This window comes from Desmodus rotundus, chromosome 6 (genome assembly GCF_022682495.2).
Source record: "Desmodus rotundus isolate HL8 chromosome 6, HLdesRot8A.1, whole genome shotgun sequence".
In the NCBI taxonomy this organism is placed as follows: domain Eukaryota; kingdom Metazoa; phylum Chordata; class Mammalia; order Chiroptera; family Phyllostomidae; genus Desmodus; species Desmodus rotundus.
In genome coordinates, this window is record NC_071392.1 from 110,034,851 (window position 1) to 110,040,850 (window position 6,000).

Genomic DNA, 6,000 nt, shown 5'->3' on the forward strand with positions numbered 1-6,000 from the left:
CCTCAAACAACCTTAGGTTAGCGTGTTGTTCCTCTCATTTTATAGGTGTCACTGCAGAGCTGGGACTGGAGCCCAGGCTGCCTGCCCTCTCTCTGGATCACAGCCCAGCCCAGAGGAGGCTTCATTTCCACTTGAACCCTAACCCTTCCCAAATTGTTCTAGAATGCAGGGGGCAGAGGCCTCCACACAAGCCCTGATGGGAGGTCTGATTGGGGCCATCTTCCCAGCCCTCCAGTTCCTCCTCTCCAGCTGCTCTTGTTGGCCTAGGATGCCCGCCAGCTCGCATGTGGGCCTCGGGCCAAGCCCGGAATGATAGAATCTGGGACGGAGGCACAGAGAGCAGAAGGCCAGCCAGGGGCCGCCTGAAAACACATGCACCTCGAGGCCAGGACGGGGTCGGCCCCCTCTCCTGGCCTCCGGGCTTCCCTGCCCCGCAGGCCTGTGCAGGGACACAAAAACACACACCTGGGAAACCGTGAAGCCTGTGTTCTGTTTCAAGAGCCGAAGTCCACAGGGACCTATTAGGAGCAGAGGTGATAACAAAAGTGATGCCTCACCCAGCCTGGAGAACACGGGGTCTACAATGATACGCAACACAGCGATGCCACAGAGGTAAAGTCAAGCAGGGGAAGCAGACACGAAACGCTAGTGTCGACATGGCTCCACCCACGGGGTTCAAGAACAGGCAGAACCCGTCGCGTGTGGGAAGTCGGGACTGTGCTTTCCCCGGTGGGGGACAGGCTGGACTGGGATGGTTTTTATTTTCTTCACCTGGGCTGGGTAAGCAGCCACATTCCACCTGTGAAAATGTGCCAACTGTATATATATATATAATGGTCCTCTTTTTGTATGAGTGGCCTATTTCAATAAAATTTCAAACAATTCAATACTCGGAGTGGTAAGGAGCATTAAAGCAGATCTCCAGTGGGAAGTGAGACATGCCAGGAGGAGAGACTAGGGCTCGGGGTAACAGGGCCACCCAACAGTCAGTGCCAAGGCACTGAGCAACCTCTCAAGGCATTACCTGCATCAGCTTGCTGGACCCTCACAACGCACTGTGCAGCAGGCGCTAGCACTGCCTTCTCCTCTCTATAGGTGAGGAAACTGAGGCCCAGAGAGGTTGCATGAAGTGTCCAAGGTCACACAGCTAGACAATAGTGGAGCCACAGCATTTGCTCCCAACCTCCTGCTCTGTTGTCATCTGTCACATGATGTAACACGATGTGGATTTAGGTAATTAGAGGGTCTTCTTTGACAGGAAAGTCAGAGCAAGCCTCTTTGAGGAGCTAAGGTGGAAGCTGGTCCCGTAAGGAAGAGGAGTCAGTCCAGGACAGGGTGTGGGGGGGAGCGGGGCCAGAGGTGGCGAGGGCCAGGCAGAGGCCGTCCCAGGAAGCGGATGGCACTAAACCCTGGGACCCTCCACTGCATGGTCTTCGTTCACAGCACAAGGATCTAAGGCAGCTGTTGAATGTGCGGGGAGGAAGGGAGCCAGGTTGCTATCAGGAAGCATTTTTGGGGAAATCTCAGAAGAAAGGAATCTGAAGCTTAAAAATCTCCAGCAATTTGCTATGATTTTGTTCCACATTTTTTTCCTCGCCCAAGGATACGTTTATTAATTTCAGACAGAAAGGAAGGGGGAAGGGGGGGTGGGGGGAGAGAGAGAGAGAGAGAGGGAAACATTGACAGAAACATCAGTTGCCTCTGTCCACTCCCCCAACCGGGGATGGAACCTGCAACCCAGGTTTGTGCCCTCACTGGGAATCGGACCCTGAGACATTTGGGTGTGCGGGACGATGCTTCGACCACTTGAGCCACCCAGCCAGGGCTTGTTTCACATTCTTAATCAGTATTCATCTCTGTACCCAATTTGATGTGCATAATTTTATATTATTTTTCTTAAAGATGGTGCCCCCAAATAAAGATTAAAACCATGGTGTTTTAATGCGGTTTACTCACCAGAATGGATAAAATGAAAAAGCCCCCCCCCAACCTTCCCCCCGCCCCCCACACAAGTATCAGCGAAGAGAGGTAACAAGACAACTCTCAAGAGCGGCTGGGACGGGAGTGGAAACCGCAGGACCACCTTGGAAAACCAGCCGTCGTGTCTTCTAAGGCTCAACGTTCGTTGGTTCTGTGCGGCAGCAATTCCCCTCCTGGACGTTTACCCAACAGAAAGGCTGAGTCTGTGTGTCCTTCAAAATGTGTCCTCCAAAGACACGTGCAAGGATGTTCGTAGAAGCTTTTTAAAAATATATATATATGTATTATCCCAAAGTTGAAAACAACCTACAAGTCCAACTAACCAGCAGGGTGGATATACACCCTGCAGCACCGTCACTCAAATAGTGGTACGAGAAGGAGAAAGGACAAACGGCAGCTCGCGCGACAATTACTTGAATCTCACAGACACGTTATGCAGAAAGATGCCAGACACGGGTACGCACTGAATGGCTGTATTCACAGGAAGTTCAACGCCAAGCAAAACTCCTTTATGATGCTGGAAGTTGCATAGCGGTTTACCTTTAGGGGTGGGGGAGCAACTGGAGGGGGAGCCAGGGGAGTGTCCGGGGGGCTGGTAATGGTCTGATTCCTGAGCTGGGTGCCAGTTTATATGGGCGTGTTTAGTTTGGGGGATTCATAGAGATGCATACTTATGCTGTGTGCCTTTTCTATATGCATGTTACACTTTAATAAAGGTCTCCCCAATGGTCAAAGTGTCAAGCCCCCGAAAACCTTGATCTGCCCTTGAGATCAGAGAAGGATTTGGATTTTATTCCTCTGAAGTGGTTTCCACGGGAGGAATGTGATTGGCAGGTGATATGATCTCCACATGCTTTAGGAAGCCGCCCCAGGGAGGGAGTGACAGCATAGGGGGAAAGTGGAGAACTGGAAACGGCCCAGTGAGAGGGAAGTGCGGAGAAGTCTTCCTCGGTGAGACCTCAAGGGCACAGAGGAGGTGGAGGTGGGTGGAAAGGATTGTTTGAGCAAAGATGGGGAGACTGGAAGAAAATGGGGGCAACTGGTGTGGGAGGCTAGGAGGTAGAGGGAGGTCTGGTCTCTGATTATTCCACAGTGAGCCGGGCGCCCTGGTACCAACAGGCTCAGCTCTGCCAGGAAGCCAGCTCTCCCTCGGCCAACTCCCCCTTCATTCCTTCCCAGGGCGGACCAGCCCTGCTGGTGGAAACTGTAAAGGGCTCCCAGTCAGGTCATGGGAGCTGCCCAGACCTTTACAGTGCTGATGATCTGGCTTTTCTTTTTCTTCTTTCCTGTTTTATTGACCCAAACTTTTGCGACAGCCTCCTTGGAGCCAGTCGACTTCAAGCTTGCAGATGCTGTGTGCTGTGGCATTGAGGACCCGGGCGGCCCTAGTGAAGCGAGTGGCACTAACCCACCGCACAGATGAGGAGAGTGAGACCCGACAAGGTGAAGTGACTTGAGGCCAACACCACCCACCCAATAAGGGACAGAGCAGGATTTTAACAATAGTAACAACAGCGGCTGCCATGTAGCGGCACTAAGTGGTGCCAGACGCTGTGTTAAGCCCTGAGCACACACTCGACCACCCATTCAGTCCTCAGAATGACCCAGTGGAAGAAGCTGCGATTATTATAACCCCCTTAAAAAAGCTTTTTTATTGAAGTCTTACATGCATAGGCAGAAAAGTACGCAGATTATAACAGACTGATGAGTATCCACAAACTGAACCCACCCAGGGGACCAGCACTTGGGTTAAAAAACAGAGCAATTGATGCGACACCCAAAGCGACAAAGTGACAAGTGATAAAGAGAAGACTGACAAACTGGACCTCACAAACATTTAAACTGTTGTGTTTCAAAGGGCAACGTCGAGGAAAGTGAAAAGACAACAAACATTTGAAAATAGTTCAAAAATACCTGAAATCATATATGTGATGAGTCCGGGATCCAGAACATGCAAAGAACACTTATAACTCAATGAGAAAAAGTCAAGGAATCCCATTGAAAATCAGCAAAGGATTTGCATAGACATTTCTCAAAAACAGGTATATAAATGGCCAATAATGAAAAGATGCTTAACATCGTTAGCCACGAGGAGATAAAAATAAAACCCACAAAGAGATGCCACTTCACACCAACCTGATGGCTATGACCAATAAGACAGGTGATAACACGGGTGAGGCGAGGAAGCGGAGAAATCGGAACCCTCCTATAACGCTGCTGAAAACCTAAAACAGACCAGCTGCTTTGGAATGCGGTCTGACAGCTCCACGGAGGGTTAAACATAAAATTGCTGCCTGACTCATCAACCCCACTCCTAGTGGACTGGAGAACAGAAACATAATCCACACAAGAAGTTGTACGCAAGAGTCACGGCAGCAAAGGAGCAGAAACAACCTAAATGCCCACCAACTCGTAACGGATAGAAAACACAGGGTATCTCCATGCAATGGAATATTATTCAGCAGTAAACAGGAGTAAAGCATTAACACATGCTACAATACGGTTGAAACCTGAAAACATGCTAAATGAAAGGAGCCAGCCCTGGCGGGTGGCTCAGCTGGCTGGAGCGTCGTCCTGTGCACCAAAAGTTTGCGAGTTCGTTCCTGGAGCAGGGCGCATGCGTGGGGTGCTGGTTCGATTCCTGCTTGGGGAGCATATGGGAGGCGACTGATTGATGTTTCTCTCTCACATCGATGTTTCTCTCTTTCCCCCTCTCTCTCCCTTCTTCTCTCTCTAAAATTCATAGAAACATATCCTTGGGTGAGGATTTAAAAAAATTAGAAGGAAGCAAGTCAGAAAAGACCACAAATTGTATGACTCTATTTACATGAAATGTCCAGAATATACAAATAAAAAGTAGATTAGTGATGCCTAGGGCAGGGAGTGGGGTCAGGTGGGGGTGGGGTCAAGAGAATAGAGAGGAACTGCTAAGGAGTACTTTCTTTTTAGTATTATAAGCATGTTCTAAAATTACATTGTGGGGATGTTGCACAACCATCCTTAATTCTTAAATATACATTGAATTATATACTGGAAATGGATGGACTTTATAGTATGTAAATTATGTCTCAATAAAGCTGTTTAAAAATAAAAAGGATATTCCATTTATTTTTTTCATGTTGTTCCCATACCTGGATTGCCCCTACCTTCTCCTATTTCTCTGAATGTCCAAAATACAACCGATTTCCAATACCCAACTCAATGCCACTACAAAGCTTTTCTTGATCCATGCCCATCAAAAGTAATTGCTCTCTCCTCTGATCTCCCACGGTGATTCACATCATTCACTCAGAGAGGATTTATAAGGCCCGTATCGTGTGTCTGGCATTTATTACACTTCACATGATTATTTAAGTGCCCATCTCATCTCTGCTACTTTACTGTGACCTTTCAGAGACAGGAGACTGTGTCTTGTTCCCTTCAGAACCCAGCAATGTGACTAGCACACAGAAGTCTTTCAAGGGGGTTTGTGGAATTCATTGTAAGTTTCCTTTTTCTCAAATAAGCCTCCTTGCAGCAAATAGACACATACACGGTGGCAGGTTACAGGCCTGATTCTTCATTGTGTCCCGCAGAGAAACAGCCTAGCATTTAGTGGGTTTTTTGTTGAGTAAACACAAAAATGATTAAATGATGCAGGTGGCTAAATTTCCACCATACCTGTCCAGACAAAGTTTTTAAAAGGAGATGAGACCTACTTTCAGGTTTGGAATATGGGGAGGGATAAGGAAGGATTATGCAATCCAGATGGGTTACAGCAGAAAGTAATGAGTGTGATCTTGCAAAGAGTTAAGAGAACAGGAAACCAGAAAAGGTACCTAGAAGAATTAAAAGAGAACCAAACAGAACTGCTAGCAAAGAAAAATACAATAGCTAAACTTAAAACTTAATGATTGAGCTTGGTAGCAGATTGGACACAGCTGCAGAGAGAACTAGTGAAGTAGAAGACAAATGATTCAAGGTACGGAACAGGAACAGGTAGATGTGCAACATAAAATAGAAGTGGAGAGGCCTGAAAGG